General features: G+C 43.7%; 1 protein-coding gene across 12 annotated transcripts in view; it reads left to right on the top strand.

The window, feature by feature from the left end:
* Window positions 1–24507, top strand: part of NDST2 (N-deacetylase and N-sulfotransferase 2) — a 254323-nt gene that overhangs the window by 79657 nt on the left and 150159 nt on the right. For 6 of the 12 annotated variants that reach the window (XM_090057086.1, XM_090057084.1, XM_090057077.1 and 3 more), the window contains one exon: window positions 15977–16058. The exons of 3 other annotated variants lie outside the window; for them this stretch is intronic. The gene's annotated coding sequence lies outside the window, so the exon portion shown is untranslated. Of the gene's footprint in view, window positions 1–5852; window positions 5996–15976; window positions 16059–24507 lie in introns of all 12 variants that reach the window. 3 more of the 12 variants (XM_090057082.1, XM_090057078.1, XM_090057083.1) reach the window with 1 other exon arrangement.

Here is a 24507-nt window from a genome sequence, read left to right as displayed (position 1 = left end):
TATTCTGCAGAAATATGTAGTACTGTAAAACAGATGCTTTTGAAAGGAATGAGTGAATGAAGTCCTTTTTTGGGTGATAAAGATGCAAGGAAAGTCGTCTTGGGGGTTATAATGTCAGTTTGGCAGAAACCAAATTACCAAACTGTTAAGAGATGAGGGGTAAAAGGTGCATCCAAAAATGAAACTTTAAATAGGAGCTAAACGCAAAAGAAAAGTTACTGTAGTTTTTGTTTTTAAACGCTTAAGCCTTTAAAACGTATGTGCTGATATCTTTGGGTTATTGGGAGCATTCAAGGCAGCTCTGCAGGTCACATTTAACAAAAAGCCCAGTGTATAGACAAGGCTATAGAGATGCATGGTGCCAGTCTATTCCACATACAATACCACAAGCAAGAACAAACTAGGAATTGAGAGGCACTGGGCAGGAGTGGGGGAGGGAGATTTAAATCTGACCTTCAGGAAAAAAATCTGTGGAAGGAATTCAAGAAAGAATAAGACGGCAGTGGTAGCAGCCAGGATTTGCAGGGCTTTTCATTCCTTTGTTTGGTTATCTTGCGTAAGTGCTTTAGCCCAAGACTCTTTCAGTAGCTGCATGGGGCTGGCTTGGAACACAAACGTGCTCGAATCCAAAAGTAATTTCCCCGTTGTGCATGTTCTGGCTGTGACAGTTCAAGTTATGAATGTAAAATAGGAAGGAAAGTTCCGAAGACGGCCAGGGCTGAAATGTTAATAGGAGCTGAATTACCCGGGACTCCCCTGAGCTTGGCAAAGGTGATCCCTGGTTTTTGAGCGAGTGACTGCTATCTTACTTCATTTCAATACACCTCTGAAAAAAATTGGGCAGGCTGCTTTGCTTCCAGGACATTTGGTTTTGTGGCAGTAAAATACTGCCAGTTTATCCACATGTGAGATGAGAAGAAATAGTTATGTAGGCAAGGCTGACCCCCTGTTTAAGATTGGGGAAGGTGCTAGACAGACTGAAACTGCATTAGTGTCTTCGTTTTGTAGCACTGAAGCACATCTGCTGGCGGTAGGGTAGCCCTGTACTAGTCTTAGGAGGACTCTAGCAGTCTCTGTAACAGTAACTCCTCCTTGGCCTCCCTCAGTGCCAGAGGAAGTTTCTGATTTTAGAAAGATTAGATCAGTGAGTGATTTCCTTCCTCCACCCCTGATATGTCTGCTCACAGAAAAGGCACCTCACCCTGATCTCAAGACCGCTTATTGCATGGAGAATTCTGTAAAGGCAGGAGAGGTGCTTTATCTTCTTCCATGTAAAGCTTGTTCTGCAAGGTTTACAACTCTTCCAGCCTCTTCAACATCAGTTTCTCCCTGGCATGTTCTTAACTTGCCCGTCTTTCTGTCTCTTTCCCCATCCTCCTTCCATCTTTTGTTACCATGGAGAATGAAATGCCAGCTCCATTCAAGACTCCACTGAATAGGTTTTGAGGTTGATGGATGGTGAGAATCTCTTATCCCTCCACCTCCCTCCTTCTCCAAACACCGCCCCCGCCTGGTTCTTGGCATTTTGCTTGCCAGAGAATGGCAGTTAGGGAGAGGAGACTGAAAGGGAGGGTGGCAGTGTCCTGCTGAGATGCTCTTCAGTTTCTTGGATGAGATCAGCAGCCCTGAGAAGGTCTTAAGGACTTGCTGCAGAGCCTCATCCTCCAGCCAGCTGAAGCATGAATGCTCACTTGAGTGCATGCTCTTTCCTTTCCCCACTCACTTTCCCCAAGACATCCAGAGAAAGGGAGATTCATATGCAGTTCTTGCTCTTGCTTATGGCTCTGTTTCAAAGGGTGATGTAACCTCTGCAAATTAAAGGGAAAGGTAAGGCACTCTTTGCAGTGAGTACTGACTATACTTCAACCCCTCTCTCATGCTCTGTCTCGCACTCCTGCTCTCTAATACCCCTTCTATGCTTTGGCTTAGTGCTGCATGTAAGAAATGAAATTTCTTTGCTGCAGTCTGACTTGCTATATTCCCCCACTGCAGCAGTGAAAGTTGTGGGAGAGAGAGCGAGCGTGTGTGTGTGTGTGCGCGCGCGCGCGCACGCATGATGTGTACATATATGTTTATGTAAATACAGTCACCCCCGTTTATATTGACTGTCTTCTTGGAGCATTACTGGAGCGGTATCTAAAAAGCTTTTGGCAATTTTTGTTTTGTTTTTAAATTTGTCCAGTTCCTTGCAACAAAATAGTGTTGGGCCTTCCTGCACATTTTTTCCAATGGCTGAGGCCCAGACATGGGGGCACAGACTAAATTTAAAAACTAAGATGGGGAGGAAGCTCAAGAGAATTACTGCATTAGAGAATTACACAGGAAACATTCCCATGCGGTGATTTATCATTTCTGGTTTGAAAGAAACTAAGATTTGTGGAGCAGCAGGGGCACCTTTGGGTATAAATTTGAAGGTTGTCCTTTTTACTAGAGAGCTTGTTCTAATGTACACTACACTTGGGTGCAGGTAGAGTGGTATGCAGTATGTGAGATCTTGCAGCAGTTGAAGGCTGGAGTAGGTGAGCAAGTGGCACTGGCGGCTTTTGAAATTAAATTAAGAAATATTTTAAAAATGTGAGCTTGTTTGAAAAAGAAAACTTATCTTCTGTGATTTTTTTTTTTTTGCTGAAACCTTGATGCACCTAACACAGCAGTCTCTTGGGGCTGTTATGAGCTATCTTGTGGACTTTTTTCATTCATTTTTAATTATTGCCACTTTATAATACCTGCTGACCAAGGCAGCCAGTATAATTCAGCTTTCTCCCAAAGAAAAGTTCAAATTAGTTAGTTCATCAAGATTTATATGAGCAAAATTCCTTATCAATCCTACTGTTTATGAATAAACTTAATAGATTTGCAGACCTGATGATTTGAATTTCAGCATTTAGTTCATTGAATAGCTCTATTATTTGTTGTGCTGCACCTGGAGATGTGCTTCTGGCTTTTGTGCATCAGGATATAAATTATGTCACCAGCCAAGTATACCCATGGAGGCTAAGTTCAAATTTATGCTTAGGCCATGAGTCTGAAAGTCTTTTATGGGGATGTAAGTTGTACCCATGTTGGTCTAGGGACATAGGCAGATGAGGTTCTTTGGGTAAATATGATATCTTTTATTAGACCAACTTAAATAGTTGGGGAAAAAAAATTCTTAGCAAGTTTTTGGATTTAAAGAAGCCTTTGTAGTTGATGTGTGGTCTTCCTAAATGGAGTGAATAGTGAAGAAGCCAGAGGCTGGGCTGGTGTGCATGCAAGACAAGCAGTCAGTGAAGATGTAAATTGAGGAGTCAGTATGTGAGAAACAGGTTGGCGGGGGGGGGGGGATTTGAGGGAGAGTAGTTTTCTTGTGAGAAATGTACCCCTACCAGTAATTGGGTATTCTAGTCTTTGATAGATTTCCAGAGTGCATTCATTCTGGTGCACAGTTGTTGTTTGGTCTCTCCTACATATTTTCCATCAGGGCATTTGGTGCACTGGATGAGATAAATTACATTTCTGGGGTGCAGCTGTAAGATGCAGGGATTCTGATGGCTCTGTTGTGGGGTGTAGTAACTGTGGGTGTGGTGGAAATATATGTTGACAGGTTTTGCATTTCTTGTTATTGCATGGTTTGGATCCATTTGGTGTGTTCTGGGCCGTAGGAAGTTTGCTTCTGGTGATAAGGTTAGCGAGGTTCAGTGCTTGTTTGAAGGCTAGGATGGGTGGTTTTGAGAAGATCTCTTTAAAAATAGGGTCTCCTTCTAGTATGGGATGCAGTTGTTTGAGGATTTTCCATATGGGTTCAAGGGAAGGGTATAAAATATGTAGGAGAGACCAAACAACAACTGCGCACCAGAATGAATGCACAGGAATCAAAGACAGGAACAGCCAAATTACCTGTGGGGGCACATTTCTCGCAAGAAAACCACTCTCTCCAATCTCTCAGTTCTAATCCTCAAAGGGAATTTACAAAACACTTTTCACAGATGAGCCTATGAATTTCACTTCAACCTCCTGGATACAAAAAGTCATGGACTAAATAGAGACATTGGATTTATGACATTTTATAACCTGCCTGTCATCTGACTTCCCAGGTACTTCTCCACTATTTACCTACTACATTCATCCCTCTTTTCTCCCCCCCCCCCGGGTCTGTCTCTCACCCACTGACTCCTCAGTTTACATCTTCACTGACTGCCTGTCTTGTATATACACCAGCCCTGCCTCTGGCTTCTTTGCTATTCATCCATCCAGGAAGAGCACACACCAACTGAAGAGGCTTCCTCAGCCTGACAAAAGGTTTTTAAACCTGAAAGCTTGCTAAGAATTTTTTTTCCAACTATTTAAGTTGGTCTAATAAAAGAGATCAGATTCATCCAAAGAACCTCATCTGCCAAAGTCTTTTATGGAAGTTTCTCAGTGATTGGAGACTGAGACCAATAGTATCTCTCCTTTCATTTCACTGGTCTGAAGCCTTGGCTGAAGCATGGAGTTATTAAACAAATACATCTTCTCATACCACCACCAAGGGCTTTTGCATCTGTCCTGTCTGCTCCAAGTATATGTTCCATTGATACTGTATGTCTTGTCTCTTGTTGAATTATTGTCTCCCTGCTGGAGTTTTCCCCCTGTGAAGTTGCTCTTCCTGTTGTGCAAGCAGTTTCCCAAATGCTAGTACGGTCGTTGTTCAGCCTCTAGGGTTTCAGAAGAGGAATTTTTAATGAGCACATCAGAGGCCTATGTGTGATTGTATTTATATAAGTGTATTAAGTATGTGTATGATTATACCGCCGTAATTCTTTAATGAGTTTGCTGAAATGATCATAACAGTCTTTATTTCTCTTCAGAGCTCCACAGGGATTCCCCCAGACATGCACACGTTATGGACTCCTGCTTACCCTCATGGATTATCAGCATCAGAAAGAAAAGTGCTGTACCTAGAGCTTTGTAGGTGTCTTGTTTTGAAACTGGCTGGCTGAAGCCCTGTCTTGGAAATATTTTTAGAATTATCCAGCTGGAGCAGCTTCTCTGTACCCCACATTCATCAGTCATGTCAGATGGAGTTAAAAGAAAGTGATAGAGTCAAAAAAGGAGGGAAAGAAGTCCATTGGGACACAGCATGATATTGAAGATGAGGATTAGCTTCCTAACAGATTCTTAGCTTCATGTTCCCATTCATAAGAGCCATGGGGGAAGGGAAGACATCTGCTTCATTCTGGTGATTTGAGGGATGCTGGAGCAGTATGAAATCCAAGGCTTGGGCTGTGCATTTGCATGCATTCTGTAACATCTCATCTGGATATTTCTTCTGTATGGAAAAGAATGGGCTCAGGCATACTCATGAGCTTTTATTAAATTAAATCCTCTTTTCTGTCTCTTCGCTTCCCCTGCTGGGATTTTTGATTAGTAATAATTGTAGGTGCTCAGAATATTTCCTGGGTATTCCTGACATAAATTTCAGCTTCTGAAGAATCTAAGTATCTTCTCATTATTCTCCACACAAACATACTTGGTTTCAGTTGAATTCCTCTGAACTTTCTCCCTTTTTCCCTCCACCAAGTCTTACTCTTTTCTGATCCTATTCCTGAGGAGAATTGCTCCAGCTTCCCTTTTTGACAGGTACTTCTCAGGCTGTGTCCTTCCACTGATGGCCTCTGAGCTAACTTCCATCCGGCCTGCAATTAAATTATTCACAGATAAAAATTTTAACTGCCTGCTGATTTAAGATTGCTGCCTACAAAATAGCAGCTGTGGGTCTTTCTCTACTCTGTCACTCAGACTTTTTATAGTTTCGCAGATGAAAGTTTTTTTCCTGTATATGCATTGGTTAGTACTATTAATCTCTATGGGTGGCATTTTTATGTCGTTCCCAGGAATAATTTCTGTCTTCGAAAATTATCTGGGAAGATGTGAACACTACTTTTCTACTAGCTCCATACAGCTACCCCGTGTAGTGCCCCTGTGCCATTCTCTGCTGACTCCTGCTGATAGCAGCTGTGACTGGGGTAAACCTGAGGTCAGTATGCGTGCACCACTCCATGAAGGCATGGCACCAAATTTATTCTTTAGCTGCATAATTTTCCACAAAATTTACCCTTTGCCTCAGAATTTTACTTAGAACCTTCCATTCTTTTATTTAAAAAAGTTAAATTTCTAGCGTGCATGGCTGCCCAGAAAACCTGCAAAATGGGAACTGTGTGAATGTGGTGCAGTCTTGAGTCTGCGCACAGCCTGTAGTGTAGTCTTCCTGCATGTAACTTGACAGAGCTGTTAACCCTGAAGCCTAATAGTGAGGTAATGCTGATAGCCGCTGGAAACATGGTTAATTATATATTCATTACTGGCAGGGGTGAGAGGCAGCAGTGGGCAGAGGATTGTATTTGAGAATTTGGGGGTGAGGAACATGTCTTCTGTTCTATGCACTTATACTGCTTTCATCAACATAGTAGTTAAGAACCCAAGAAAGCTGTTAATTTACATGACTAATTCCTGTTGCATGTAATTCTTTCTTTCTCTCCTCCTTGATGCATTGTTATGGTTTGTTATAGTGCAGTGTGTGTGCGTTTGTCTTAATTATGTGTGCCCTACGAATTCTTTTGTGGCCGAGGCCACAAAAATACGTGAGATTTATCCTTCTGTCCCCTCTACCTATTCCCCTTTGTCATAAGCCTGATTACCTCCTGGATCTTCTGTGTACTGCCATAGATCACAAACAGTCCACTTTTAGTCTGTTACACTTTCTGGCTTTTCCCTCTTCCCGTATCAGTGTATTTACTTGCGGTCACTGCATCCTGTTGGAAATCCAAGTATCCCATACAGCAACTTTTGGTTTGAAAATTCAAACGATGCAAAGTGTGACAAACTGACTGTTATCACTCACTTCCTTGTAGAAGCTTTTTCTGAATTCTGTGTGAAACTTTCAGCTGAGGCTGCTGCAGAAATCTCTGTTGTACAAGAGATTGGGTAGAACCTGAGTCAAGATTATTAATGTTACAGATTCTCTTTGTGGAGAGACTGGGGGGCACTGAAGTTTGACAACACTAGCAGATAGAAAAGGATGTAATATGCAACACCTGCCTCTCAGGGTGATCAGTGCCTCTGTTGTCATGCCCCCTGTAATTTACAGAAATAAAATAATTGTGTATTGCTTATTGTCTTCCTGTAACAGATTGACTGTCACCTTCTGTTCTGTTTAATAGTCACTTACAAAAAGACAGTTAACACTAGGGCTAGTTTGAATTAGCAGTAAAACAAATTTGTGAGATGCATTTGTTCTGGGCTTTCCTGGCATCTGTCAAAAATGTCTCTGACAGATATTGAGTAAGCTCAACCGCTTAGAGAGCTCCAGAATCCTGAGAGTATTGATTGGCTTAACTAATCTACTAATGCTGGTAACGTTTGTTGGAGAATAAATTTGCAGATAGTGTTCAGCTAGTTCTCACTGCATCCCTTGCTTTTGTTGTTTCTTTTCTTGCTTGCTTTCATTTCACATTTCCTTCCAAGAGATCACAGTGTATTTCGTCCTAAACAGTTTTTGATGCATTTGTGTTTTTGGTCTCCTTCCCTTACTGGGCGTTGTATTCTCTACCTCCTGTTCTATATCCAGAGACGACCATAGCAGGGTACAGGGCCCAGACATGGCAAGGGCTGGCAAGTGGCCGGACACAAAGCTGGCCCGGCTCCACGGGGCCCCCCCAAAGCGCAGGCCCTGGGGCAGTTGCCTGGATTCGTGCCCCCCAGGGATGACCCTGTCTATATCTATTGTCTTCCCACACTTGTTTCCACATCATGCTTTTCCTTTCCTATTACTATTGGTACTCCTCCCTTTTTTCATCCAGCCAGAGGAGAGAATTTACTAGTCTCAGCTTGATATGAAACATGGAGGGATCTCAGTTGCCAAATGGGATAGCAACTTAATTTTCATCCCTTACAGAGATCTGGTACAAAACAGCAGATGTATGAAAGGCCTTCTTTTAGAGAACTTTGCTTAAACTTGGATCAAATTCTAACTGTCTTGCATCAGTCTCTAGCAACTAGGTGTTTGATGGATAGCTTATTCTCACCAAATTAAATCCCATGCTCCTATTCACAAAAATCGCAGAATTGCTGCATTTGTCTGAAATCACACTGTTCACACAGCCTGTACATTACTCTCTTTTTACTTGTTCTGACTTTTTAGATATTCATTTTTTGGGAGCAGATACTGGTTACTCCATGCTTGTATAATGCCTAATACAACTGCGATTGGTCCTTACACACTACCATATATAACCATAATAAAACAGAATGCTTCTCTTGTCCCCATTCTCAAGAAAAGGGGTATTCTGAATTTTCTCATTTCTCATCTACTGGTTTGTTACCGGGACAGATGCATCTCGAGCAGGTCCAGGATGGGTCCTTCTCAACCTGGAAGGACGTGGGCAGTGGGCTTCCGCAGGGCTTGGTCCTCGGGCCCGCACTGTTCAACATCTTCATCAGCGATTTGGATGAGGGGGTAAAAAGCACCCTGTTCAAATTTGCTGATGACACTAAGATGTGGGGGGACGTGGGAACATTGGAAGGATGCAACAGGCTACAATCAGACCTCGACAGATTACAAGGGTGGGCGGACGAGAATAGGATGGGTTTCAACACAGACAAGTGCAAGGTGATGCACCTCGGGAGGAACAACCGGCACCATACCTGCAGGTTGGGGAACTCCCCTCTTATCAGCATGGAGGCGGAAAGGGATCTTGGAGTCATCGTTGACTCCAAGATGAACATGGGCTCGCAGTGTGGAGAGGCAGTCAGGAAGGCCAACCGCACCTTGTCATGCATCCACAGATGCATCTCGAGCAGGTCCAAGGAGGTGATCCTCCCCCTCTGTGCGGCACTGGTCAGGCCGCAGCTGGAGTACTGCGTCCAATTCTGGGCGCCGCACTTCAAGAGGGATGTTGACAGCATGGAGAGGGTCCAGAGGAGGGCCACTCGTATGATCAGGGGACAACAGGGCAGGCCGTATGAGGACTGGCTGCGGGACCTGAACCTGTTCAGGTTCCACAAGAGAAGGCTGACGGGGGATCTTGTGGCCTGTTATAAACTAGTCAGGGGGGATCAGCAGGCATTGGGGAAGTCACTGTTTCCCCGAGCACCACCAGGAGTGACCAGGAATAACGGTCACAAGCTGGCAGAGGGTAGATTTAGGTTAGATATCAGGAGGCGCTACTTCACAGTCAGGGCGGCTAGGGTCTGGAACCAGCTTCCAAGAGAAGTGGTGCAGGCTCCTACCCTGGGGGTCTTTAAGAGGAGGCTAGATGTATACCTTGCTGGGATCGTTTGACCCCAGTACTCTTTCCTGCCATGGCAGGGGGTCAGACTAGATGATCTCCTCAGGTCCCTTCCGACCCTACATACTATGAAAATGGCCTGATTTTTCTTCAGTTTCACACTTGCCTCTAGGTTCTTGTTTGTCTCCATGAAAATCTGGATTAGTTTCTAGTGCTACATCATAGAAAAGTTCGGAGCATGCCAAGGTGCTGAAGCAGTCTGTCTGCAGATTTAGGAAGACAATTCTGCATTGATTTATAGTTGACAGGTTATTTTCATAATCTTAAGGTCTAGAAATATACTTTTAGGTTAGGTTTTGCCAAAACTTCCTATGTGCCCTGGTTGAGAGGATTTTAAGTTCTGTTTATGCACCTTTAGAAGATGTTTGTCTAAATGCAGAGTTATAGTGCTATGCTTTCTAATCACTCATTTCCTTATCTCAGGTGTCATTGACTGGAATCTCTTTACCTTTTACCTTCTTGTACAATGTAAACTGAATTACAGGCATATATAATTAAATCATCATATTGAGTATATGAGGATTGGGGAGGATAATGGGAATTTCAATAGCCATATCTCCAACCAGCACAGTAAAAGCTGTGATTCAGACTGTCTGGACTGTTTTTCTCCTGTATCAAGAGGCCTGCGTATTTAAGAGGAACTTCCAGCTGAGACTAGATGTGTTTCTGTACTAGATCAGCACAGCTGGAGCTCTTACACCTCACCTGGCAGAGCTGCTGCCCTGCAGACTAAGTGACTTCTAATTCAAAGCTCAGCTGTATTGGGTCACAGCTCTCACAGGCTGGTGAGATCTGTCTAACTGCTAAACCTGGTGAGTGGCTGCAAAGAACAGGCTAAAGTAAGTTTTCATTTGCCTTTGTCCAACAGCCCCATTCCAGTCCCCTTGCATTGATTGTGAGAATTCACCAGCTCACTTTGTGATTTCTTTCATTTTAGCTGGTGTCCAGGACATGCTCCCTTTGCCTTTTTGGCTCCCTTTGGTGTGCCCAGAGTGCCTATGTGAGGGTAGTCTCTGTGTATATAATATGGAGGCATACTGGATTCTGAGCCTCAGCCTGTAATTAATTTTACATTATGCAGAGATGTGTGCCTTCTGTCTGCATAGCTCTTCGCTTCCAGTACCCCAGATTTGAAGCACACAATCAGAATGAGGCACTGTAAAACAAAACATAGCAGAGAAAGCATGACAAAATGTGGGATTAATCCCTTTAACATAAATACCATTCCCTCTAACCTCAGTTTCCTGAGCAAGTGTTTGATGTCAATTTACCATGAAGACTGAGAACAGCAGGCTGGTGTGGGGTGGAGTTAGATATGGGTGCAGCATGAGAGATGCCCCTTGTAATCGGATGGAGTTGAGCAGTATGCGCCTCAAGGCCAGCTGCCGACTATTGAAGCTTTGTTGTTGTGAAACCCTGTCCTTTAGTTTTGTTCCAGAGAAGTGGCACTTGACACCCACCTTTAGAAATCTTGTTTTCATGGTCCTGCTGCATGTTGCTCTTTCTCAGCTGTAGTATTAGATTTTCATTCTATTTGGGGGGGAGGAAAGAGTGGAAAATGATGAGGGAAGGTTTGGGAATGCATGCTCTAATTTAGACACAGTAACAGTTCTGTAATTTGGTAGCAGTGAGGAAACATGGTACAGATAGGAACTTAGACAGAGCTCTTGGAAAGCCTTGGTTAGGATTGTTGGCTCCAGAAATCTATTCACATTTTGATGAGATGTTGGGACCCAGTGATATCTATAAAATAAATGTAAAACATCCCTAAAACCACTGCCCCCAACAGCATGCTATTGTTCTAAATTTTAAACCCTTATATTACTGCTAGATACACATTCAGTTCATGCGGACTGTGAGAGGGTGTGGGATGTTTAGATCCAGGAACAGAATTATGCCCCACAGAAACATGATAATACCACACAGAGTAATGTGATCTGGTGGACAGAGCCTCCTGGATTCTAGTACCAGATCAGCCTGTGATTTTCTGTACAGCTGTGGGCCAGATCACAGTCCACTGATTAGGTGTCTGATTAGGCACTTTGGTTTGTACATGCCCTTTGACACCTATGTTATAGGTGCTTTAAAAGGGGCAGGGGAGCTGCAGCTTGGGAGCATGCAGTAGCTGTGACAGCCTGACTGTTGCATCTGCACAGTCTTGCAGTGACACAAGTGAGCTAAATTGCCCTAACTTTGAACCCAAGGAAGGTTTAAAACCCAAGGAGTTTTGCTAACTTGTATTACTACAGAATGGCACAGATGTACCATTAAATCATAACAGCTTTTAACATTATCCTTTAATATTGGTGCTGTTGTTCTGCTTAGAGCAAACCCATTCCTTCCTGCTTGAATCCCTGGCAAAACAGGAATGCTTCTATTTGTATAATGCATTTTTATTTTAGTGGTAAAACTGAGTTACAAAAAGTGACAAGGATGGGAAAGACTTGCCCACCTTTTTGTATTGACTGTTTTTCACAGGATTCCAGCAAGGTGGAAGGGAATTGCTCACAGACGCTTAAGTACCATTTAGATGTTGACTAGATGGGATGAGCTTTGATGCTTAATCTGCAGAAGAGGGTATTTACCTTCATTTGTAAAATGCTTTAGGAACCTTGAATAGGTGAATAGACAACATGCCAAGCAGCTTAGATCGCAAACAATCAATTTCCTCCCCTGCTGGTGTTCTCCCTGTGCAGAGTGCTTTGTGAGTGTGTACATGATGATGTTTTTTCATTGCTGTTATCCAGGGTAAGTATGGGCTGTTACTCCCCCAATTTACAGTTTTCCCTCACCTCAGAGAGAAGTTGTGTATATTTTTCAGGCTGAAAGACCAGGCTTCTAGTTCTGTCTCCCTAGTTGTCCATGACTTATCTAGTAATTAATTGCATCTGCTGTTTGAAGTGCATGGATTTGTAACGCCAGGATCCATTGATGGAAACATTGCTGGATACCATTACCAGTGGGTCTTATCAGCTATACACAGCAGTACTTGCTTTGGATTCAGAATCTTTTGCACTTTGAATGACTGGTGCATTTTAAATAAATTTAGATGCGTGGCAGACTTACCGATACAGCCCAGCACGTCTGGGCTTGGAGAATCCTTTTCTGATTGGTGGAGCCCATCCACCAGTCAGGTAACTGTTGGGAGGGGTTTGCCCTGCTTCTGCTGGGGAAAAGAGGGGGAAAAACAAAAAAAAGTCTTAGACCTGGTTCAAAACTGCTCTCTACTGGTCTGGCAGAACTTCAGGGGCAGAGCCCCCAAAGAGAATAAAAGGAGCTGCATGCCCAGCACGTGGCAGATGCGTTGGGGGACAGAGAAGAGAGAGAGGGGGGCTAAGAAGAGCTGGCCAGCTGGGCGGAGGCCAGTGCCCTGAAGAGCCCAAAGACCCCCTTTGGCAGGACGAGAGAGCTGGACAGCCACAACTTCCATTTGGTGCACAGTGGTGAGACCCTAGGAGCTGCATGAGGCAGCTTGGGTCTCCAGCCCCCCTCTCAGTGCAGACAGTGCTGAATGGAGGGTCCCAGCGGACTGAGACCCTGGGAGCCGCTTGAGGCAGCTCAGGTCCCTAACCCTGGCATGAGGCTGGGAACTTGGTGCAGGAGGCACTGCACTGGGGGCCCCGAGGGATTGAGACCCTGGGAGCTGCTTGAGGTGGCTCAGGTCTCCAACCCCTGGCACGCAGCCAGGGGTTAGTGCAGGCTTTGCTGCACGGCAGGTCCAAGCCAGACCAAGGCCCTGGGACCACACAAGGCGGCTCAGACCCCCAACCCTGAGCAGAAAGCAGAGCCTCTAGGAGCACAAAATGGTGCTCAGGGCTACTAGCAGCCAGGTGGAGCCAGAGGCCTGAAAGGAACAGCTTGGCCGAGGGGACACTGACCACCCACATGGCCCTGGAGTCATGAGTTACTGGGGAAAGGGGTTCCCACAGGGGAGGGAACACCCTGGCCAGGCTATCTGGGTGGGCTATTTTGGGAAGTATTCATGCTAGGGCTCCCCAGAGGGGGATCCTTTTTCCCCTCAAAGGCATTGTTGGGGTCTGGATACCCAGGGCGTTCTGGGGTGTGCCACCCCCTAAGCATGAGGTACTAAATGGTGTCTGTGTGCCTTATATTGTGTAAACAGTGCCTCATATTGTGTTCTTTTGAGTGCCTTGATTTGTGAGTTGGTTCATTGCTATAGTGTTGTTATTATATGATTCTTTTACTGAGACTCTGGTTGGAACCTTCCATTACTGTTCATCTGTGACTTACCTGTATCTGGAGCCCTGGTATAAGGTTCTGTGTTTCTGTTATTTGCTTGTATATTGTGTGTGTATACATACATACATGTATGTTTCTTTTCCTTGTGTTAAGTTAACGTAAATACATTTGTATATAGTTAAGTTCCCTGACTGTCCTGTCCTGGACTGGTTCTGTAGGGAGAGAGGTAAACTATGAGTGGTCTGCAGTTCCCCCACAGCACACCTGCCAGCTAACAATTCCCTTCAGTTGGAGAAGGGGAGTACATACCCAAATACACCTGGGCTACAGATGAATAATAAATCTTACTCTTAGGGTAGAACTAATAAGTGACATTCTATGTTTAATGGATGTAATTGGTATGAGGAATCCACTGAAGAATATCACCTCCATCAAGTCAGCATGAACTATTATGGATCTTTTTGGCAGACCTGGGGACTAACTTTCAAGGAGCTCAGGGCTAAGATTCAGGGCAGTTGATATTAAGTACTATAGTACTTTCAAAGTGTTGTACATCCATTGAGAATGATACCTAAGTAAGTTTATCACTTTGGGGGGCTTTGGAAAGCTTATTAATCAACCCCTACTAAGTTCCTAGAGAAATAGCTCTCCAAGCACCATGTTTAGACTCCATGCTTTTTTTGGAATGTCTTTTTTGGGAATACCTGTGGATGCAAGGCAATGAGGAGGAACCTGGTTACTTATCCATAGTTAGTCTTAGAGAAGAGAAACTTAAATGCTGAAAGAAGGATGCTGGAGAAAGTGGTGAGCTTTTTTTTTTTTTTTTTGGTGTGGGGGGGAAATCTCTGATGGAACACAGGTTTAAAAAAAAAAAAAAAGGCCTTCCATTTTATGTGCGTTTATGAATAAATGGAGTTCTTATATATTTGCCAACATTTGTAGAAATGGTTGAGAGAGTAGATAATCATGTACCTAGCTGCAGAAGTCACTTACCCTTGTATAAGAGCTTTCTTCTTGGAAACACTCATTCCATTCAATGCACCTCTGCCTTTGGTAGAGATGCTATATCTACCTCTTATGTATTTGACAGGCGATTATTTTTTACTTACAGGATAAACAGGTCTGTGGTGCACATGTACAAGAGAATTGGGTAATGGGAGCATTTTGTGGAAAGCAAAAATGTGTTGTTAATGCAAAGGTTCCTTCCAGCCAGAAAAATTAAGAACTTCCCTCGTTTCCTACCCCTGGAGAAGATTCTGATTCTGAAAGGAGCTTTTTTTTCTGAGTTAGGAAATTTGTCCAGAGGCAAGTGTATGTGAACACTGGACTTCTACAGTGTGTCCCTACATAGGGAGACTATGTAGGGAACAGTAGACTACTTACGTGCCAGTACTAATTACTTAAGAATGGTGGGGTAGTGGTGTCCCCTGGCTTCCTCCGTAAATGACAGAAGAAATTGATTCTATTTGGCAGCAATAAGATCAGCTTTCCTCTTACTTCGCAGATTTTGTTATCTGCATCTGATTTTGTCTGATTATTAGGAGGTGGTGAATTTTGTGCTGTCCAGATTATAAAATGTTTGTCACAGTTATAGGTCAGGTTGTGCTTTAGATCTTGCTTAGCTCCCTCTTCTCCAGTGGCAGATTTGACTATTTTCATGCCTCTCTGGCATGAACCAGGTAGTCGTACTACCTCTCTAAGTCTGTTAGTAACACAACAGGTCCAGTGGTGTTCAGCACCAGCAAGCCCATTTCCTCCAGGGGACTGGGAGCAGCAGCTGATTAAAGTGATTTGAAAACTGTTTCTTCAGAACAAAATAATTTTATTTATGCAAAATGAATGTAGCAGAGGAAATGGATAAAACAAAGAATGCCAGCATGCCTTAGTTTTAGCTATTTTTTCCCTTTTTCTTGCAAGTTTTGAATAAGTTCCACACAAACAAGCCATCCCTAGCTTTTGGGCTGGGAGAGACAGGCAGCCGCTGCCATATTCTATCAAAGGCTGATTTCTCACAGATGCTGCCAGCTCATCTCCTTTCCTCTCTGGGCAGAGATTGTAATGTGTTAATGCCCCTTTCCTGAGCCTGGGAAGAATAAACAGCTTAGCTGGAGCTATCCAGGTGGGAAGCTGGCATTCTCCTCCAACATTCCCTTAAGTTACCATAATAAGTTCATTTTTTTCGTCCCCTGTTTATTTCTTCCTATCCATCAGGTAAACCGAGGGGCATGTAATATTAATAGAATACTACTTTTATTACTTTCCATGCCCACAATTTCAAAATCAAAGTGGGATCTTGAAATTTGGATTCCAGCTTTAACTACTGATGCTCACAGGAGATTTCCTTGCAAACTGAACTTCCTTAGCTCATTTGGAGAAAAGGGTACCAAAGGATGTGTCCGGTTTGGAAAACTTCATTGGCTCACATGGCCTTGTATCAGTATGTTATACTACACTCTGTTTCCTTTCCCCAGGGGTACAGTGTCCTTTACTCTGGCTGCTTCTGATATGGTGTAGCCTGGCTCTTCCTTTGACTGTACATGGCTGCTTCTTAAGGTAAGTGAGAAGTGCAGGTAACTGATAATTTAGGCCTGGGGGAAAGGATGTCCTCCTTCCTGGGGATCTCTGGTTTTGCATGTTTTTGAAGACTGTGGAAAAAAAACAGATATTACCTTTGGCGTGGGAGATGAGTACACTTCTGTTACATTGTGCTGTCCACTCTGCTCTCCCTTTTGTCATTCTTGTTGCTACATGTGAGGTGCCTTGGAGATCGAGCAATTCTCCATAGTTGTATAGTAGATTTTCAGAACTTTAAACTGTAAGCTGTTTGAGCCAAGGGCTATGCTTGAGTTTTGGGGTTATAATGCCTAATACAATGGGGTCCTGATCTATGACCAGGACCTCCAAGTGCTAGAGCACCTGTGAAGTTACCTCCACTTATAGATAGGTAAACTGAAGTACAGAGAACATATTGGGACTGAGTTGAGAATAGAGTCAAACCACTTGACTTTAAAACCACCATTTATAACCACTTTGGTTCTCTGGCCACCAGGCAGTGTCTTTTCTAGAAGAAGCTATGAAATCCTGATGCACAATGTAGGTATCAGCAAGTTGGCTCTAAGAATGGGTTACTCCTGTTTCCCTTAGCTGTCCTATGCTGTCCACCATGCATTGTAAAGTTGAACTGTTGTGCTACCGCTGTTTGGGGGCATGGGAATGCTATATTTTTAGTAGTAGATGCCAAGTGGCAAATCTGTTTGTTGTTCATCTAATGACTCCATATCTAGCCGTGGCTGGGAGAGGAAGAATTGGTCCACAGGCACCATTTTGTGGGCTATGCTTTTGTGATCACTCCTTCCCAGGTATGGGTTTCTTTAGTAACAGAGTGCTGTGGGTACACATACAGTGCTAAACAGAAGTTTTGCAAGAAAGGAAAACCTGCTGTGCTGTGTCATGCTCTGGACACAAGGAAGATGATGCTGCCAGCTATAAAGACCAGGCACAGCACCAAGTGCCAGGCAGAGGTTTATGAAAGGAGGAGCTTCAACTTTTCTGCTACATTGTAGAATACTTTTCTCGTGCTTCTTTTCCCCTGGCTGGCTCTCAATCTCTTCCATTTCTTTTTGTCTTTCTTCCCTTCTGCTCTCCTCTGTCTTCCATTGTCCCTTTTTTCACTCACTCAGTCAGTATGTGCATAATTGCTGAGCCATGCAGTAGCATCGTCAGTGGCCATGTGCAGTTTCTGTAGTCTGCTACTGAACTTAGTCAGCAGGCAGTCATCGACAATGTGAAGCATGGTGTGTTTTGCTACAGCTACAGTCTGGGTTGTTGTGAAGACCCTGATGGTGGAGGTTGGCTGCACATAGACTTTGCCCTTTCTGGAACCTATTCAACAAGGCCCACTGATGGTGTGGCAGGTTGAAGCTGAGTGGGTAGACTGTAGGATCTGTGATAAGGAAGTTGTTTGGTGATAATGTCGACTTCCATTCCTCACACCAGAGGGTCTCCATGGTGTGGTCCTGGTGCAGCAGTTTGGACCCCAGTGGGTGTCACAATGGTAGATGTGCAGCAGGTGGATTTAAGAACTTGTCGTACAGCAGCAGCCTTGGATTGGGAAACAATGTTGCTTAGGACTGGGAGCCATGATAGAAGTGGGGTCTGTTGAAGAATTCCTGAGATGATGCGCATTGTCAAATGTAGCTGCACTTCGGCAGGTTTCATGTGTGATGACTGGTTCCAGACTGGTGCGCAGTACTCTGTCACAGAGTATGAGATGGCAAAAGCCAACATCCTTAGGGTTGAAGCTCTCACCCGCTACAATGACCCAGAAGCTTGTTAAGGAGGTTGTTGTGTACCTTAACTTTCATTGCTGTCTTTTTCAAGTGTTCATTGTAGCTCAGTGTCTGGTCTAGCCTCATGCTCAGGGAGATGGGTTGCATTTTGTGCCTCAGCCTCTGACCATTCAGGTTTAGCTCCTAGCCAGCATTAGCATTGTGTAGGTGGAAAATGCTGGAAATTGTCTTACTGATGTTTGGCTGGAGGCGCCAATTCTTGCGGTAGTCAGCCAGCTTTGTAATGAAACTGTTCAGAGTGTGTTCTAGCTCACAGAAAGTCTGGGCTTGGAGTCCATAGCAGATGTCATCAGCATAGATTAATTTCTGTGACTGGGTTTGTGGCAGGTTATTGGTATATAAGTTGTACAAAATCAGAGAAAGCACAGATCCCTGAGGCAGTCCATTTGTCTGTCTTTTCCAAGTGCTTATCCTCTCACCCAAGTGCACCCTGAACCATCTATTGCAAAGGAGCAGTTCAACAAGGTAGGCATTTGCTATTTTTATGAGCTGACTGCGTGCCAAACAATACTGTATACTGCTGTGAGGTCAAGGAAAACAGTACCTGTCTTTGGGTTCCTTTGAAAACCATTTAAAACCACCATTTACAAAGCGGCATGTGGGGCCTGTGGCTCCTGGGTTGATCCACCCACCTCACTGCAACGGACCACCTTCCAGGCTCAGAGTGCCTCCCTGGGGGCGCCTCACGTCTGGCCGACCCCCTTCCTGGAGCACACCCACTAGTCGGGGGTTGCACTGCCACCACCCAGGGCTGGGCTTGATTCTGGTTCTACATACCCTGGGAAACACAGGCCTAGTAGCCCTTGAGGGTACTTGATTCATTTCAAGAACTTGGGATGCTTCCCTCAGTCTCCACTCCCAGTAAGTCTCCCACGCTAGGTACAAAGGAGAACTTTATTGGTTACAAGGGGTAGGATTGCAATAGGGTACAGGGTAGAGCAATATCGGAGAAATCCCATAGAGCAAATTGGCATGGCTGGGTAGCCTTTGATCATGCCTCTGAGTTACTGCAAGCTATATATCTAGTTAGATCTTAGGTAGCTTACTCACAAGTATCATCCAGAGGCAGGTGGAGATTCCCTGTGGAGGCAGGCAGTTCCTTGATAATGAGTTTTGAGAGAGAGAGCAAGTTTCAGATGGTTCAGCTCTTCTCTCTCTCTCTGAGTCTTCCTCATGGCTGCTGCCCCTTCCTCCTGGGCAGTCCTTAACTTATATAGCCCTTGTGACCTCATTTGCCTGGTCCAATGGAGGCCAGCACCTGTAGGCTGTCAGCCAGCCAATTTGAAATGCATCACTAGTTGCTGGGCCCACTGGCAGTTCCTAGCTCCCCAAGGAGCCCAAGCCCCTCATCCAGGTATGTGATACCAGTCACGTAGGCAGAGAGGGAGCAGGTTTTCCCCCTCCCTCAGGAATGTATCCAGCTCAGGTTACCTAAAGAGGTAGGGTAAGATGTGTATCCTCTGCTGGGCCCATCCTAACCAGGTTGTCACAGAGCAGAGTTTATGGGAAGAAACAGAGGTGGCCTTCTGCCGCAGGGCCATTCCACATGGCTGCCATCCAGTCTATACTCCCTGTCGCAGCCCAGAATGCGCTGCATTGCTAAAGCAGTACGAGTCATCTGGCAACCTAGATGTGGCTGATCACTTGATTAAATCATTACAAGCAATGCACCAAGCTATAGTGGAGGAAATGACTGGGAAGTTGGACTTCACCCATTCTAGCTGGAAGTGTTGGAGTCTACTTCTTCATCTTGGAGCAATCATCAGGTATCAACACTGAGTCATCCTCCCATGGCACCCAACCAGGTAGCCAGCCACCTACTTACTTTGCATAGCAAAATCACTGCTGTAAAAGGGAGTGAAAAGCCACCTCCAAAAAGAATGGAGAACTTTCCACTGTATGCACCAAACCAGAACCTGTCCAAAACCCTTCACTGTTCTTGAGCTTAACAAGGTTTTGGGTAGCATCATGTTTGGCACCACCTCAGGATATGACAACGTCTCCCCTGGGTTCCTGAAGCATCTCAGACCATCTGCTTGTTCTTGGTTGGTTCAGTTCTTTAGAAGGTCACATGCAAGGGAAAGCTGCCAAAGTTCTGGCGCATGTCAGAAGTTATTGACCTCCCCAATCTGGAAACAGGTCTAAACCAGGTGTCAAGTTGATATCGCTGCTGCCCATCTGTTTTAAAGTCCTGGAGCACCTGAATCTACAGCGCATACTCCCAAAGGTGGAGAATATTCTGAGTATCGATCAAGCAGGTTTCTGACAAAGTCAAAATGTGTGACCAAGTACTTGCACTAACAGCATTCATTAAAAATGGTTTTCAAAGGAACCTCAAGGTGGGTACTATTTTTTTTTCACTGACTGAGTGAGTTGCACACAAGATAGGAAGAGACTGTGCTAGAAAAGGCAATTTAAGGACTACAAAATAGTTTAAAGGTCCCATGTGGCTTCTGGAGCCAGGTCTAGCATGTGGTGTCAGAATAATAGATTTAATTTCAGGTTGTCGGCTGGGAAGCCTGGAGATAAGAAATTGACTGATATCTTCCAAGCACTCTGCACATGCATCCCTGCCAGCTGTTTATCAGCCCTGGCCATGTGGGCACTCTGTCTCTATGACCTGTAAGAGGTGTTTGAGCACAAGGTTTCCAGCCCTTTGGGATCTGCACCTCTTGTGTTGCCTTGTGACACTAGACAATTAATACAACTGCTTGGAATAGGATAGGTTAGAAGGGGGCATGAAGCATCGCACTTCTTGGCTCAGTTTGTATATAGCCCATTCAGTGGCCCGACTTGTTTCTAAGTTAGGGCCAGTCATCACTCGGATATCATACCATGTTATGACATATGCTAATACACAACACATTTATCAGTCAATGTAAGAGTTAATTACAACAAGCTGACATGATTTTAAACATGACTGGGTTGTCTATAATGAGTGCTGGGTTGTGTGTTTTAACCCAGTAACCTTTGCCAGCATGAACAGAACCATAGATCTCCGTGCTCTCCTAGAAACCTACTTTGTCAGCCCTGGCTAAATCTTCCCACATCATCGTTTTCTTCTGGTGATGCTGGCTGGCCACCACTTCTTAAAGAACTGATTGAATTGTGGCTTTATTCAGAGCATTTCTTACCCTAAAGGAACAGTATGGGAGAGTTGCCCTGTGTTGCAGTTTTTTTAGCTGTCTAGGATGGCCCCTTAGGATGGTTGTACTTTTCTTATTCATTTCCAGATACTTATTTGTGTGGCTCTTGATCTGGTCCAAATGTTATAATTTTGCATAAGAAAGGAAGACTCCACTGGATGTGCATGTGAGGGTAAGACAGTGCCAGTACCAACAAACTTTAGTTTGTTAAATTGGGCATAGTGGGCTGAAAGTGCTGAACCATGGTTTTTTAAATGGTGTGTAGAAGGTTCTGCAAAAGGACTACTGTGTTGGAAGGGAATGAGTATAATTTTCTTTCCTTTTACCATTTTGTTGTGCTGCTCTTTCCCCTTCCATTTCTTGCCCCATTATTGTGTCTGAGTCTTAAAACAAACAACATAAAAATCCTTGCATATCTTGGTAACTTTAACAATACAAAATTTGGGCAGGAAGGGGCCCCATTTATGGCACTTTGTCATCAGATTTGATTTGATGTGTAAGACTAAAGAGAAACTTTGGCAACTGCAGTGATTTCCCGTATGCAAGTAATGAGAGAGAGAAAATTGTCAGTTGAAAACAGCAGGAGCTGCATTAGCAAATATAAATTAAACAGATGGCTGAGATGCTGCAGCTGTTGCTGAGAATCTCCAGGAAGATCTTTAGCTCGGAGCTGTAGGAGACCATTTTAAAAGGGGGAATGAAAACAGCAACAGTACAAACTTTTTAGCATGACCAGAGGCAAAAAATAAAGGTGATTAGATGAAACTCATCAGGCACTGAATCCCTTTACATTTCACACCTCAGTACTCTAGAATTTAGTTCTAGATCCAATACAGTAAGATACATTTCAGATATTCCTACAATTGACTTGCTTGGTGGCTTTGTACATCCCTTCTGTGCTTCCATGCAAGATAGAGACGCTGTGGGGAAAGGAGGAAATGTGCCTCATCACACAATTGTGGTCCTCTGCTGGCTGGCTGTTCTTAAATACCTGTAGAAAATCCTTCAGGAAGCATTTCATTTAGAAGCGAGTCCTTTATTACAGTGTAGCATCATAGATAGTAAAATTTTGTTTAGAGAGGCACTGTCATTTAAAGCACCTTCAAACAAATCCATCTAACATATTCAATCTTTGCGTGACATTTATGTGGCTTGTTTCCAACCCACCAGTGAATTTTTTTCTGCCCTTTTGTAGAAAGTGATAAAATTACTTGCAAGGGTTTTGGTTGTACCAGCAAGACATAGTGGAGCTTCAGTGATAGCAAGGTTGTTTACGTGTTTGCTTTTTGGTAACTCTTCAAAGGGTAATTTCAAAAGACTGGATTTACCATATGCATGGTTCTTGGTGTGGGCTATTGCTTTTATCCTATAGACCCATCTAGGAGGAAAAACCTTTATGTGGGCTCTGTGTATAGCCAGTGATTTGCACATTTAAATAGAAGGAGCTGCACTGATAATGTGCATTCAGCAAAATATGCATCTCAAACATGTTTATTGATCTTCCTGTTCAAGCACTTTGTTTCTTGCGCTTGTTTTATTTTTCTAATGCAAGAATTGCTAATGTGATATGGTTCAGTTTTTAAACACCATTTATAATTTAGGAAATTCTGAGTTATGGTTATGTAACAGCCCCCTTGTGCATGTTTAATATCTCTTTATTACTTTGTTCTCCCCACATTATATCATGCCTTTACCTTAAAGTGCACCTACAGATATGTATGATAAAGGCATAAAGTCTTATTTCATGAATCATCTATACAGGGAACATTTGAAATGCTGAAAGAACTCTTTTTCTTTCTACTTGCCTCTTCTTTCAGATAGAGATGGGAGTGGAAAAGGACTCTAACTATATAATTCACCCTTCTCCCATCTTCCCACTTAGTCTAAATAAATAGGCTGTAGTAACCTCTAAAGACCAGTGAGCTTGAGTTCTAATGTGGGACTGAGTTCCAGGCACCAGGCCCACATTGGAAAAAATTTGCTCACGGATAAAAAAAGTTTAGGGACTGTATACTCCTGATTCCTTATGGAACCTAACTCGTAATGAAGAATTTGTGAGGAGATGTACAGTTTGTGTCACCATTACCTTTTAAACCACAAGATGCTGTAAAGTAAAGCCAGCTCCTTGAGCTCATTTCTGCTATGCCTGCTGGAATCTCATGGCATTGACTCATCATACTACTGAAGCTGCTTCATCTATCACACAAGGTAGAAATGAGACATCCACCCTTATAGCAGGTTCCCTGTGTTGTCCTAGCAGCTCCCATACTTTCAGACAGAGAAGCAGCATACCCAATCACATAAAATACTTTTTGTTTGTTTGTTTCTAGCCTGCCTGATTAGAGAAGCCTGGGAGCAGGAATGTGATTGACTAAAACCAAGTGAAAAGCACCAGACTTCCTTCCTCCCTAAGCATGGTTATACCATTACCCCCAGCAAAGATGTAAAGAATACAGCTTTTCAGTGTGCATTGTGCATAAAGTCAGCAAACTTTGGGCATCTTTGACCTCAGTGGAAACATCCCAGAGTTAGACACCTTTCCCATGGGAATGCCTGCCCTTAACCCATAGATGTTTCCATTTTGAGACTATTGGTACGAGGGCCTGAGTTAATTCCTACTCCCATGTCATCAGACCAGTGCCGAGGAAAGTTTTGGGTAACTTGTACAGTTAGGGAGTCATTTGCAAAGGGAGCTGCTGTAGTTGATGGCATAAATGCTCTTATCTTTGTCTACACTAAGGAATTAAAAAAAAAAAATCATGCTGACATTTGTGTGAGCTTCTAGTATTGGCAAGGCACCACATTCTTAGCACTGTTAACTATCATGGTGGCAAAATCCAAGAAAGGCACTGCAGTACTTTCTGCAGTAAAGTTCTGGCTGATATTGGCAAGATTTTTTTTCCCCCCCCCCAAAAGTTGTCTAGTTTAGGCAAAGCCTTTCTGTCTGTCATCCCCAAGGAAATAGGCAGTAAGAAGTTATGGTATAGTTTTCTTGTGAGCTTCGTGGTTGCCCTGAGTGAGATGCATCTCTGGAATCCTTTCCCAGACAAAGATTTATTATTGTTATCATTCCTTTGAAATTCTACTGTCAACCTAGTAGGGATCCATAAGTGCCTGTAGATTGCAGTCCTCTTGTACAAGTAGCCTGACATGCTCCTGGTAATAGGAGCAGCTGTCAATACTAACATACAGTCAAGATTGTCCCATTCTCCCCTCTCCAACTTCACATTGAACAACTGAGTCATGGTGCAGTTTGGAATCATAACTTTGATTTCCCTGATTTTTTTAGGCACTTAATATTAATGTTAATTATGATGGCCAATACCCATTTATGATAGACCATGCTGCTTAGGCAGTGGGCAGACTCAGTAGGAAAAGTCTGAGAGAAGTATGAATAACCCTTCTTACTACAGTGGTGTTTATTCTGAATGCTAACAATAGACCATTATAAATATTGGTTCTTTTAGTAAAAGCTTTCAGTGAAATTGCTCATCTCCTTTTGAAGGA

Source organism: Crocodylus siamensis, chromosome 7, assembly GCF_052110815.1.
Source record: "Crocodylus siamensis isolate JL-2025a chromosome 7, ASM5211081v1, whole genome shotgun sequence".
In the NCBI taxonomy this organism is placed as follows: Eukaryota; Metazoa; Chordata; order Crocodylia; family Crocodylidae; genus Crocodylus; species Crocodylus siamensis.
Note: the sequence above shows the minus strand (reverse complement) of the source record. Positions and strands in the feature narration are given on the sequence as shown.